Below are 14,817 nucleotides of genomic sequence, written 5' to 3'. Positions count from 1 at the left end.
AAGAGACTCTTTGTATTGGTTTATATAACCAAGATTGAGATACTCTTTGTTAGTAGTATGACTTTCAGAAACGTTTGAAGTGAATTTAAAATAGGAGTAACAAAAAGTTCATCAGAACTTTAATTCTCGGAGCATGAGAACATTTTGGGGCCTGTGTGTGTGAACTTGGGATTCAAGGAGAAGATATTGGTTTAATTGAATCTTGGGATTCAAGGATTCTCTCTCTCTATCTTATTCACACTGGATAATTAGAAACTTGCCTTAACTGGAGATTGGGTTCCTACAGTCAGTCAGGCCAATCCTACACTCATACAGTAGTGATACCGATTCTTTAAGGAAATCGAATCAAGGAAGTGAAAGGAGGACTTGTCATTTGGATACAACCCATTTTATTCGTACTACTAACAAACGTTCTGAAAATCATACTACTAACAAAGAGTACACACATATACACTTAGAACTTGACAAAAATGAATAATTCATGAAATTATTTTACTTCTCAGCTTTCCCGTCCAAGCTAGCATGCTTCACTACAATAACCATCGTGCTCAATGAATGTTGAGCAAATTCATGTGTGCTAAATGAACTCATGCAACTCTAAAGTAAGTCCATATCAGTATTACAACTTCTTTGGGCTTTAAACGGTCACTGAGCAGTCTGTTGCTATTGCATCAGACTAATAGTTTGTCTGCACCTACTGGCTATTGCGTCTGTTGCTTGTTTTTACCTATATTGGCTCCATTTCAACAGCTGCAACAAAGTGTAGCAGAAGCCATTGGAGTAACTGGGGCAAGAGGTTGAAATTATTTGAATGCCATATATTCTCCCTATAGCTGCATGCAAGGACTTCTGTCAAAGTGCACCACAAACAAGTACAAGTTATTAGTACACCTGCACGTTAGTTATGAATAATTTTAAATGAAATCAACATAGAAACTTCGGAAACAATTGCTAATTGCAAAAATGGTTTGAAAAAGGAAAAACTAGTTAGAAAATCATTCAAGCTAGTGAAATAACTGTGCATCATGATTACCATGCCGTATTCTACATTGACTTTCATCTTTAAGTTATAAATGTATCAGTCAGAACATTTTGAGCTGCTTTCCATTGTCAGAACTAACATTGAGCCTACCTATTGTACAACAATTGTATGCTAGTATCCTATTTTCCTGTCTGTTTTTTCTTCATTTTTTCTGGGATGCTGTGGAAAACTCAGACACCAACTTGGAGAATGCAGAAGAACCGTTCTTTAGCAATTGATTGGGTTGGCCATACTCCACAATTCTCCCTGTAAACATCCGAATAGTAGTTTTTATTAGCTCCAAGTTCAGAAAATAGAATGCTGAGTTTGACACTAATTTTATAAGTATAACTATTGAAGAACATACTGAGTTTTCTAGTACCTTGGTCAAGGACCAACACAAAATCATTATCAATCACAGTTGGAATTCGGTGTGCTACAGTAATGACTGTGCATCCTTCTGTTTCTTCCCTGATAGTCTTATGAATTAAACAATCAGTTGCAGTGTCAATGGACGCCGTTGCCTCATCAAGGACCAGAATTTTTCGTTTCTTAAGCAGCAACCTGGCTAGGCAAACTAGCTGTCTTTGTCCAACACTCCAGTTTTCCCCGTTCTCAACCACTGCTTCAATTTACAAACTGGATGAGTATTTCATACCAATTACAGCATTTAAGAAAAATAGAAAACACTTCACCATAACTGCATAGCAGGAGGAACAGTTATCAGAGTTATCCTCCTAAATCCTAATGAAATGATTGGTTTGACAAATATATTTATACCTGGTGCATCAAGACGCCTTGGATCCTGCCTTACTAGTTCTGCGAGATGGCATTTTCTAAGAACCTGAAAAGCATGGTTTTTTTTAGTAATGAGATAAATATTGACATTTTCAAGAAAGTGAACTAGTACTAACCTCCCAAAGTTCTTGATTTGTATGTTGTTCCAGAGGATCCAAGTCTGTCCTTACGGTACCTAGAAATAAGGTCGGATCCTGAGGAATTATGCCAATCTTCGTTCTTAAATCTTGCAGGCCAATCTTGGAATGTCTACTCCATCAATGAGTATACATCCTGACAAAGGCTCCACAATTCAAAATAGGGCTTGCAGCAGAGTAGATTTTCCACTCCCTGTCCTGCCTACTATTCCAATTTTCTTTTGTCCGGAAAAGATGAAAGTTACATCTTTCAGGACTATAGGAGCAGCAGGATCGTACTGCACTTGAAGCTTGTGGAGTTCGATCATTCCATCTCTAGGCAGTCTGGTTCAGACCTACTTCAATGGCGCTTCACTTGGTATGCTAGAGAACTGCATATCACCCAAGCCTAAAATCATTCAAGTTCAGCCATAAGAAGCTACCAGACATGCCAAGCCTGAAAACCAAATGAAGCAATTAGTTGTGGAATATACCAAACCAAAATGTAAATGCTGCATAGAAGTATATAAAATAGTTGTGCATATACCTTTGAATGCTAATATCTCTACATATATAGCCGCAATGGCTTCTGTAAAAGAGAACAACCAAAAACATGTAAAAGTTAATTTTTTAGCTGAAAAATGCATGGCAACTATAACAGGTACAATATGATCAAAAGGGCAAGAAGACCAAATATAATAATTTGGTACACTATGAGTGAACGAATGCTGCTCTAAAAGTAATTTCATTTAGCTGATCTATGTATATAGAATGAAGTACTAATGCAAAAAGAATGAAATTATCACATCCATGCTTAGATTAATTGCGGAAAGGAAACGAAATGTGATCATGATTCATGATGAGTGGGACAATGACGCTAATCTAGAAATAATAATTTCATTTTATCTATCCACCTTCACCAAAAAATGATAGCAAGAAAATAAAATGACAGACTAATAAAAAATGAAAATGAGAAAACGAAGGAAGAGAAAATAAGAGTTACCAGCTGATTGATCGAGAAAAAATCCCAATTCATCTTCTCAGCCCTCAGAGACAGGAAGGGGAGAAGAAGAAAGTGTGTTTCTTTAGTTAATCAAAAGAGAGATCGAGACACAAAGTTTCTTAGTGTTGAGAGAAGAGAAATGATAAAAGAGAAACAGAGTGAAGGGTAAAATAGGGAGAGAGACTGAGATAATGATATATAACGAGAAGGCTTGGTGCACATATATAGGGAAAACTTTACACCCTTTTCAAGTCTTTACAGTCAATTTTTTTTTTGTTATATGTCAAAATGCAAAAATAAATAAATAAGGTGTTTGTGGTGCTACTCTGAGCCAGATTAATGTGTGATAGGTGAAATGAGATGTATTAATAGAAAATATACACGTTGTAATTGTGTCAGGTATTTGTATTAATATTTTCTTTTATAAATTTTAAATGTTAATATTATTATTATTTACTATGTAATTTTTCATACATTTTTTCGACTTTTCATCTTATTTGTATCACAAAAATTTTAGTCTGTGGCACCTGAACTGCACCACTATTCTTCGTTCAATTCGTCAGGCACGATCTTCAAATGTCACCTTTCCTGTCGTCAATAAGCCTCGACTGCCAGAACCATATTGCTCTTCATTTATCAGTCATGATAATCTACCTAGTCACTCAAGGTAGATATCACATCAAAAAAAAATTATGGGTATCACATAATTCACCCATAAATAAATATAAGTTACTCCTTGTAAGACCAAAATAATAAAGTAAACTACCTCTCAATCGTTCTTTGAGAAAGGCAAGCATGGGCTAAGCAGAGTGAAAAGGGTTTCCTATGAGATGAGAAATGAAAACTATTAGTCGCACAGAGGGTTTAACGCACATGGTTCTTCCAGTCCAATTGCATTCATGAAATGCAGTGAATGAATGCTAGCTTTGAACCTTTGATCAATTTGTCCAAACAAAACATGGAAAGTACATTAACAAAATTTGGAAAAAGACAGGCCAGCATCAATGTTGTGTACGTTGATGAGCTTTTTAATTATATAATTATTATTCATATTTGTTGATTATTCACTTTTTTCCTTAATTCATTTCTTGTTTTTATGAATTACAAGAAAGAAGCCTCATATCTCAGATTAATTTGTTGATTATTCACTGTTTGTTCAATTCGTCGGGTACGATCTTCAAATGTCGTCTTTCCTGTCGTCAATAAACCTCGACTGCCATAACCATATTACTCTTCATTTATCAGCCATGATAATCTACCTAGTCACTCAAGGTAGATATCACATCCAAAAAAAAAATTTATGGGTATCACATAATTCACCCATAAATAAATACTAGTGTGATGACCAGTGCGTTGCACAGAAATTTTAGGTTGTTCATTTTTTTATATATGAATGAATTAACTAAAATTCATTTAAGTAGCGATAGTATGTATTTTTGTTGTTGTTGAAGAAAACGTGATAATATGTATTTTACATGTTAGTTAATTACTCCTTGTAAGACCAAAATAATAAAGTAAACTACCTCTCAATCGTTCTCTGAGAAAGGCGAGCATGCACGCACATGGTTCCAGTCCAATTGCATTCATGAAATGCAGTGAATGAATGCTAGCTTTGAACCTTTGATCAATTTGTCCAAACAAAACATGGAAAGTACATTAACAAAATTTGGAAAAAGACAGGCCAGCATCAATGTTGTGTACGTTGATGAGCTTTTTAATTATATAATTATTATTCATATTTGTTGATTATTCACTTTTTTCCTTAATTAATTTCTTGTTTTTATGAATTACAAGAAAGAAGCCTCATATCTCAGATTAATTAATTAATTGGATTATCCAAAAAACTTGTTTCATGCTCATCAATTTTTTGATCTCTATATATAGCTAGGGATCGATGTCAATTACTTATCTATAATTATCAAAGGTGAGTACAATTTTGTGACACTTATCCATCATTTTGATCAATGCTTGCAGTCTACTTTACCTGTGGTCCACAGCTTCAGATATCTTTTAGGAGATCTTACTCATGTAATTGAGTGTTTCTTTTTGTTCTCAACTGTTATGGACAGAGTTATAAAAATCACGTTTAACATAGGAGAATGCCTTAATTAGAAACCATCGTGTGTTCCTTGGTACTTAAACAATCCAATGCTGTGTTAATTAGTTCAAAAATATTCTACTACTGTTCATTCCAAATGTTATTCTACATTAATAATAGAGAATTGAAATTTCATGTGAAAGGATACATGTACATCAAAAAGTAACAGTCACCGGTCAAGGAAACTTGAGCAAAGTTTGTGGCAAAGGCATCCAGTGCTTTATTGAAGATGAATAATTGTGAATAAAAATAGAAAAAAGGTGCAATTAATGATGCTATATGAATATGATTGTGAACTGTGATGCTACATCACATATGTTCAATGATCCCACACGTACACACATTGAGGGATGCAAATATAAATTTACCCCTCTGTCAGATGCAAATAATGCCCCCAGCTCGATAAAAGGACAGAACTACTTTTTTTTTGTCAAGAGGGATTTACACTATGCACTGAAGTGAAGTGGGCAATGTTGAACTTGGGAAATTAAAGTGGAGATGAAATTGCCACTAGCTAATGGTTGCTCGGTTTTAATGAAAAAGAAAAAAATGGTGAATATCACTTAATGAAAATGAAAAAGAAAATGTATAGGGAAATGAGGCTGAATTTGAGCAGAGAGGGAAAATTGACATAGGCAACTTGTGTGTATGTTTGCCTTTTTTTTCTTATCGATCTATTGCTTTCAGAGAGTAAAAGATGAGATTAACATGGAAATATTGATATGGACACATATCAACTTGTGTGTATGTTTTACCTTCTTTTTCTTATCTATTGCTTTCGGAGAGTAAAAGAAAAGAACAGAAGTTACACAGAACTGCAGGGAGTGATTGAGTACTATGTTGTTGTGGAGGCATGTGCCTGAGAACCTTACATTGCGATATTTGTCAGCAAGAGTAACTCAGTAACCTTGTGAAGAGTGCTTAGTGAAGTATTTGGTATAGTGAATTGAGGATCAGGACATATAATTTGATGTTGAAGTAGATATGATGATTTTGAAACTGTTTACCACCCATTTTTTCACAAAAGGACACAGTGATAAAAATATTTGTTAAACATAATTAATTTATAGTGCTAATGCGCCTATCAAATTAAAATTATAGTGCTCATGCTAAACAAGTTCCTAAGGGATCCCAGTAACTCAGTAATGAACAAAGGATAGAGGAGGGGGAGAGAAAATGAGAAATGAATCTTCCACCATGCCCATGTATGTTATTCCCAATTTCTGTCCTATTATTCCCCTATTTCATTTCTCTACTTAAGTAAGAATTCCTCCAATTGAATTAGATGTAACTCAATGCCCAGAAACTCTAGTGTTTGTTTCTCTCTGATTTTTTCTCAAACTTAGTGTAAAGAGTAATTGGTCCTTAACTCTGCATCAACTAAACAAAGTTTGTGTTTGGCACAATAGAGAATCAAATTGAATAGCCTGGTGCAGTTTAATGCATTTCATAGAAAAATTCTAACAAGGTAACTTACAACCTTTTCTCAAAATTGGACATAAAACTTTATTATTGCACCTACCACTTATGACATAATATTCTAGTGGCAAAGCAGAAACAATTAATTGGTTTATTTTATTGCACCAAAAATTTCAAGTCTAAATCAGAACATTATCATAGGATGAAGTATATTTTAATTTCTTGTGGTTCAAGCTAAAGGAGATCCACCATCTTCTTTCCATATCCGTTTCTCTTTGCCATCAAATACCAATGTAGAGATTTCCTTCTATTATACCAGCTTATTCAACTAGCTTTGGAATGGACCTCATGAATCTGGTGCATACCAAATTAAATCAGCAGTTTAGAAACTGCAGACAATGTAGCAGATCAGTGATTGAGAACTCTCTGAATCTGCAACCTTTGCAAAGTGAACAAACCAGCTTCATTAGAATTTCCTCAAATTTCTTGCATTCCAGATTTATCATATACAGATAATACCTAATTCAGAGCCTCAGTGAAAAGGTCATCAGCAGAATACTGACTTGGTGATCAACAATCTTCTGCCAGGGTACTGATCCAATTTAAGTGCAGTATTTCGATCTTCTCGCATAAAGGTGTCCTATCCTTCCAAAACTCTAACAAGTTTGGGAAAGAAGAAAAAAAACAGTAGATTAAAAAATAACATTCTCAGACATAAAGGAATAAAATCTATATGTTAGAAAAGAACTTTAGTATTTGATGAGATAAACTGTCCAGTTTGCAATCTATTTAATGGCATGCTGCTACAATAGCTAATCTATTAATCTAGAAGTGATAATCTCATTTTATCCAGATTCACCAAAATGTGCTGTGTTAATTAGTTCAAAAAAATTCTACCATTCGTTCTAAATGTTTGATGACCTCAAAGCTCTATTACGATTTCACATTTTGACCACGTTTCCCATGTAGCACAGATATATGAATCACAACCAGTGAACTTTGAATAAATGTTTTTTGTTGGTTAACTATGTCTTTAGTCACTCAAATTTAATAGTGTTGTTATATTTCGTAATCTCCTTCAACAGTGATTAGTTAGAATTCTGTTAGAGGTTTACTTATTCTGTTTCTATTTAAACAAACCCCTTGTACAGAGAAATAACTCCAGATATCAATTGTACACATATATACTATAGAATTTGACAAAAATTAATCATATGGAGCATGAATGGAGAGCTCAAGCCAAAGGATTCTGTTTTTTTTTCATATGTATGAATATGAATATTTACTTTTCATTACTCTTTGGATTGTGATGTAAGGGAGGAGTTAATTAGTGTATTAAACTCGTAGCAGGCTTTTCAATCTGATTATTTATTTGTTCTGATCGACAAGAACAACAATGCGGAGAGTGTAGAGGAGGAAACTGGAAAAAAGTGAGGGTCAAACACGGAGGACTTGTTCGCATTTTCGGAGGAACTACAAATTGAAATTGCGGGGGGGGGGGGAGGGGACTTTGACTCAACCCACATTCCTCGATGGTGATGAAGAAGAAGAAGAAGGTGGTGATAGTGTTCTTGAGTCTGGTGAAGAAGAAGCGAAGGCATGCAGGGGAAGTGGTTGGTCTGATGAAGGCGATGAAGAGTCGGAGAGCGAGGAAGAGATGGATGATCCAATTTGGAGGAATTGAAAATGCTAAGCAATTCGAGGAAACAAACATGTCGGTGAACGGTTGAAGGGGGGTGATGACATTGTTTCTGAGTGTGAGAAATATATGGGTGGTTCAAATTGGAGGAAAGGCTATGGAATTCGAAGAAACAAACACGCCACTGAACTCAATAAAGGTGTGGATTCAAGTTATGAGTTTTATTCAGTAAAGACTTCTTCACTAATTAGCTTCAGTAAAGCCCTTAATGGAGCTCATCAACTTATCACGAAGAGCCTCAAACTTTTTTGCCAATCATTGCTCCACTATCTTCAAGTCTTCCTCCATATTCGTATAGGTTAAACATCACTGAATGGTTCTCGATCTTCTAAAGATGTTAAGCACCTAAACAATAAGTAACAAACATAAAAGGTTAACTCAAACAAATACAATTTAAATAAAAGATAAGCATACCATTCAAATTCATGTCATGATAGATTAGATAACAACATCATTCAAAAATATTATCAACAAACCACGCATAAGATATTAACAACATATCAAAAAAATTCAAGGGTTAGTCCTATAGTGCAACTATATGAAACTATCAAGATGAATCGATCAAGTACATCTCTCAAGACATAACAATTATGTGGGACAATCTTATGGGATAAATAACCATCACATTGTCACTTCAAATTCAAGCCCTATATGCTCAAAGTTAAACAACATATTTTCGTGACCTATCTAGCCACTCGATCAACGAATCCAAGTCCAAAACTCAAGATAAGATATCAACAAATATCCCAAAATTCCTGCAGCTAATTTCTCTTCCAAATCATGTTAAAATCACATTTTTAACACACTAACAACAATGGATTTTTCTAAAAAATTACAGAAAGTTTATATGTGAGTAAAACATGCCATAATCACTTTTATTTACTCAAAATCATGTCCAGAAATTCCCCAGAAGCTACTCACAGAACAAACATCAATTGTAATCAAACATGCAATAATGAAAAACAATGAGTACCAGTCCAGGAGCAATCAAGGAGGAAAGAGTGATGCTCTTCTTAAGCAAGGGACTGGGCTTGGTGGATGTCAAGGCCACAATGACCAAGCAATCCCCTAAAGGAACACCTTTCACCTTTCCTCTGTACCATCCTGTCGTTGATGACGCCATTTTCCGATCTGCAACAAAAACAATAATGTAGAATTTTTTTCAGATTAATTGATGGATGAAAGTGCATTCCAAATTCAATCTATGAATGAATGAAAATTGAGAAACGTTAGATCTGCTCGCATGCATAATCAGTTCATGAGCTTTCCTCTGTACCATCCTGTCGTTGCTGACACCATTTTCCGATCTGCAACAAAAACAATAACGTAGAATTCTTTTTCAGATTAATTGATGGATGAAACTCCATTACAAATTCAATCTATGAATGAAATTGAAAAATGTTAGATCTGCTCGCATGCATAATCAGATTGCATGTGAACGAAATATCAAAATTGAGATCCAACAATGGAAGAAAAAAATATTGAAATCAAGCGCATGCAGATTAACGAATTGTGAAATCAAATATCTAAATTACAGAATGATGATGCCGAGTTGAAGGTTGAGAGAGAATGAGAAGAACTTGTTCTTTCCCCCTTGAGAAACAGAGACTGAGAAACTGAGGATTCAGGGGCGGGTCACAATTCAAAGTCTCTCAGATATAAGATAAGTGTGTGTGTGTGTGTGTTTATATAGAGAAAAAGGCAATAGAGGAGTGAAATTTACAGTAATTGTGACCCTCTATTTGTGGTAAAATTACAGAAAGTACCACTTTAATTTGAATAACCCCCAATTGAATGACCCCTAATTAATATTTAGAAATTAGGTTATTAATAACTAGATAATATTGTTAATGTGAAGGTCAAGTCAATTTTACTTTTACTCATTATTTTTATTTTATTTTGCTCATGCTGTCATTAATATTAATAAATTTTATTTTTGAATGAAATTAATAATAATAAATTGAGAAGTTAAAATTTTTTAATTAGTAATTAATATAATTAATACTATAAAAGGTTATTAATAACTAGATAATATTGTTAATGTGAAGGTCAAGTCAATTTTACTTTTACTCATTACTAGGTATTTATACTCGTGCGTTGCACGGGTTTATTTACAACATTTTTTAACATTATATAACAATGATTATAGTTTAAATTATTACATAAATGTTAAAATAATTTTATTTTAAAATAAAAAATAATAATTATGTTCATTATTTAAATAATTTTGAAAAAAAAACACTTTTCAATAAATAGTATTGGAGTTTTCTTATAAATAATTAATATTACTCGAATTTAATAATTAATATTTAATAATCAGCATTGGATCACTTTATAAATTTAATTATTTAATTATTTAATAATGTGAAAAATAATACAGTCCATGTGAAAAAAAGATTAAGCAATAAGTTTTTAATGCCATCAAAATAGTTGTTTTACCATTTTATGTACTTTTTACGGAGAAAGTCGTTTTTTGGAAAGAGCAATCACAATTTCCCAAACAGCTTTACACATGTTAGATCATTTTATAAATTTAATTATTTATTTATTTGATAATGTGAAAAATAATACAGTCCATTTGAAAAAAAGATTAAGCAATTAGTTTTTAATGCCATCAGAAAAGTTGTTTTACCATTTTTTATACTTTTTTCGGAGAACGTCATTTTTTGAAAAGGGCAATCATAATTTCCCAAACAGGTTTACACATGTTAAAATGGAGAAAAATAAAGTAATTTCATCTTTTTCAACTATAATAAGATATAAATTAAATAGATTAAGAATTGTGTAATAAATTCATATTTATTCAACTTTGGTCATAACTTTATTTCTCTATTAAGCTTGCTCAAAATCATTTTTACTAATATGCAATAAGATCATAAAATTATATTGAGATTGTTTCTTCAAATAAAACACACATAGGTTATAGTTTTTTTTTGAACATTACGTTATAGTTAATAGTAAATACCTTATAGCGTCATTTTATAATTTACACTATTTTATCTAAATTATTTATGGATAACATTATTTTATCATTAATCAAGTTTAATTTTTGTTAATTTTCCCTAATGCGAAATTCGAGTCAATTTTTAAGTTTATGACCATTATTATTCAATTTAGGTAGTTGAATTACTTTTGACAATACAATTGTTTTCAGTTTTAAATTTTATTATTTAATATATTAATTACAGAGAAATTTTCTATTGGATCCTTTATTTTAGTACAATGGTAGGAAGATTTTACTGCTTAATGTATTTAATAAATTTTTTATGATAATTGAATTAAAAAAATAAATGACTATGACTAATATATATTTTTTGAAATATTTTTGTATCTAATTAAATATTTTATTAAATCATTACACTAACTCGTATTAACCTCCCTACCTGAAATAAAAGTGTAGTTTTTATTTATTAGAGTGTCTTGTTTCGTTTTTTTTTTCCACACTTTTTTAGAGAACTAAAGAGTTATGTTTCAGGAGCCTTTTGTCATGTTCTATTCTACCTTATATAACAAACATGAAAATTAGTTGGTAGTTGAATAACTAATTAATTTGAAAATATTATTGATCAAGTTTTAGTTTAGTTTAATGTATATAATACAAATGATTTTTTTTATTTTTTGGTGTATTTATAACAAAATTTCAATTGAATTATACATTTTAGTAAGTGTTTGAATAGCTAATGACTTAGGCAATTTTATTCATTTTTAATATTTTAATATAATTTATTTAATACAAAGGAAAATGTTAATACAAAGATTCAAAGTAACTTTTACTTTTACATTTTAGTAGGTGGTGTAAAAAATAGTAATAAGTTTATTTTTTAAAAATTCCTCAACTTATGATGAATAATTATTATTAAATTAATTTTAATTTTAATATACAAAAAATTAGAAAGTTTTACAATTAGAAAGAAGTTTAAAAAATTACTATTAACTATATAATATTGTTATTAGTGTAAAGTTAATCAATTTAAATTATTATTATTGAAGGTGTGAAAAACGACTAGAAGGGGGGGTTGAATAGAGTTTTGAATATAAAAACTTTCCCCTTAAGATTGGCTTAATTGCACTTTTGGTCCCCCAACTATGGCCTTCCTGCGAAAATCGTCCCTAAACTTCAAAATTAGCAAAACTCGTCCCTCAACTATACACACAGTTGCACTTTTGGTCTTCCGTTAGCATTCCGTCAGAAATCTAACAGATTGGGACTAGTGACGGAGATAATCCGTCACAATTCACAATCCAGTCACCAAATTTCTTCATCTTCCTCAATATAACCACCACTCATCCTCCCCCTCCTCATTCCTCACTTTCTCCATCTTCATCAACCTCAATCCCTCATCCTCCCCTCCCTTCTCCTTTCATTCCTCTTCACCACTACCTCCCTCAACCATCAAACGAGATCTGGGTTAGTGCGATGCAGATCTGGTGTCGCGGTGGTGCATCGATTCTCGTATGGAAAGCCAAACACGATGGGGAAGATGAATAAGGGTAGCTCCAGCGAAAAAGATTCCGATCTCAGGTGGTGGTGTCGCGGGATTGAGAGGGAGAGCGTCGAGGTTGTGTTCTTCTTCAGTTTCTCCCTCCCACTTGCCTGTTCATCTTCTTCATGTTGATTTTTGATTGAGTTTTGGGGGATTTGTTTATGTGCTGGTTGCGGTTGTTGTCGGGGGGAGCACTGGTGTTTCTGGGTTTGGATCGGTGGAGGTTGGCGTTTCTGGGCTTGGATCGGTGGAGGACGTGGTGGTTGCTGGCTAGGCGTGGTGGCGGGGTTCCGACACCAAGAACAGAAGGGCAGATGGCAGAGATGATTGAAACCCCTTTCTCTCCAGCAATCCGCTCCAATTCAATTTCAGTATGGAGAGTTTGTGTTGATGGTTGAGGGAGGTAGGGGTGAAGAGGAATGAAAGGAGAAGGGAGGGGAGGATGAGGGATTGAGGTTGATGAAGATGGAGAAAGTGAGGAATGAGGAGGGGGGGATGAGTGGTGGTTATATTGAGGAAGATGAAGAAATTTGGTGACTGGATTGTGAATTGTGACGGATTATCTCCGTCACTAGTCCCAATCTGTTAGTTTTCTGACGGAATGCTAACGGAAGACCAAAAGTGCAACTGTGTGTATAGTTGAGGGACGAGTTTTGCTAATTTTGAAGTTTAGGGACGATTTTCGCAGGAAGGCCATAGTTGGGGGACCAAAAGTGCAATTAAGCCCTTAAGATTTAAAGTAAATCTTTTCGGTTTCTCTGAGATAGAAGGTGCAGCGTATAAAGATAGAGAGAAGAGAGAAGCACACAAGTATTTTATCTGGTTCACTTGATAAATCCCTCAAGCTAATCCAGTCCACCCGTTAAGGTGATTTCTTCCTTCTTAGAATGAAGGCAATCCACTAATCAGATAATTGTTACAACTGCACTTGAAACCTACAAGTGACTAACAATACAATGACTTAGCTCACACTAAGATTCACTCTCTTAGTCTTCTCTAGGATCCGATCAACCTTGATCTCCTAAAGGAATCACCACTAAGATGCACAGATTCTAGTCTTCTTAAGGATACTGACCTACCTGGTCCCTTAAGGAAAATCAAACAACTGTTTGAGGATGGTGTTTACAAAGGTTTGCTTCTGAATAAGCTGAGTGTAAACTAAATAAGAACAGATGAAGAAAGTAGAGGCTTGAATTTTTTCTTGTATTGCAGCTCTTGGTTTCTCTCTCTCATATCTTTCTTCTTTTCTTCAGCCTTAAATAGTCCAAGGTGCAAAGGATATTTCTGTTGAGAGAATATGACCGTTGGAGGGCATTTCTGGAACTTCCAGAACCTGCTGTGGCTGAACCTTGGTAGGTAGGCTTGTCAGAATAGTACACTGCTCTTGTACTTCTTGATAGTGACATTTGCCTTTAACCATTGACTTCAGATCTGACGACGCTTCAGAGCTTCTGGACCTTCAGAGCTTCTGGACCTTCAGAGCCTCTGGTCCTTCAGAGCTTCTGGTCCTTCAGAACTTCTGGTCTTCAGATCTTCTGATCTTCAGAACTTCTGATCTTCTGGTCTTCAGATCTTCTGATCTTCAGAACTTCTGATCTTCAGATCTTCTGGTCTTCAGATCTTCTGATCCTCAGATCTTCTGGTCTTCTGGTCTTCTGGTCTTCAGATCTTCAGATCTTCAGAACTTCTGATGTCAGAATCAGAACCTGTTTGTCAAAACACTCAAGACAAACGTTAGAGTATCATAATTGTTCATCCACAAATAAATACTTGTTATCATCAAAACATAGAGTTGTACCACATGACCAAATCTTGATCTTACAATTATTACTTACATATTTTCCTCATGTAGTAATTAATAATTAAAATTAAAATTTAAATAATATCAATATTTAATTTAAAATATGAGAAATTGAAAAGTTTAACAATTACTAATTAACAATTAATAATAAGTGGATGTAATTAAAGGTTGAAACAACTTCAAAAAAAAATTGAATAAAAATTTGTTTAACTTATTTAATGCCTTTAATACTTATAGCTCAAGTGAGCTTTACTAATATACTAGAAATAATACCCGTGCGTTGCACGGGTTTATTTACACTATTTTTTTGATATAATATAAAAATTATTATAGTGTAATTAAATTTCTTTTGTATTAACATTGAATTAATTTTAAAAA

General features: G+C 33.5%; 1 long non-coding RNA gene and 1 pseudogene across 2 annotated transcripts; both read right to left on the bottom strand.

Annotated features, from left to right (window-relative positions):
- Nucleotides 1-461: 461 nt before the first annotated feature.
- On the bottom strand, nucleotides 462-3,125 carry LOC130710945 (putative ABC transporter C family member 15; annotated as a pseudogene).
- Nucleotides 3,126-6,517: 3,392 nt separating this feature from the next.
- On the bottom strand, nucleotides 6,518-9,810 carry LOC130710947 (uncharacterized). 2 transcript variants are annotated; one of them, XR_009010512.1, is made up of 4 exons: nucleotides 9,690-9,810; nucleotides 9,128-9,461; nucleotides 6,975-8,499; nucleotides 6,518-6,894 (listed from the first exon to the last, which is right to left on the bottom strand). It is a non-coding gene; the product is annotated as an uncharacterized LOC130710947 (long non-coding RNA). The 2 variants fall into 2 exon arrangements; XR_009010513.1 differs by having other exon boundaries at nucleotides 6,518-6,887; nucleotides 9,690-9,802.
- Between the last annotated feature and the right edge of the window lie 5,007 nt (nucleotides 9,811-14,817).

The sequence above is a fragment of the Lotus japonicus genome, chromosome 4 (assembly GCF_012489685.1).
Source record: "Lotus japonicus ecotype B-129 chromosome 4, LjGifu_v1.2".
Lineage (NCBI taxonomy): Eukaryota > Viridiplantae > Streptophyta > Magnoliopsida > Fabales > Fabaceae > Lotus > Lotus japonicus.
The sequence above is the reverse complement of the archived record's forward strand: the minus strand, read 5'-3'. Positions and strand labels throughout refer to the sequence as shown.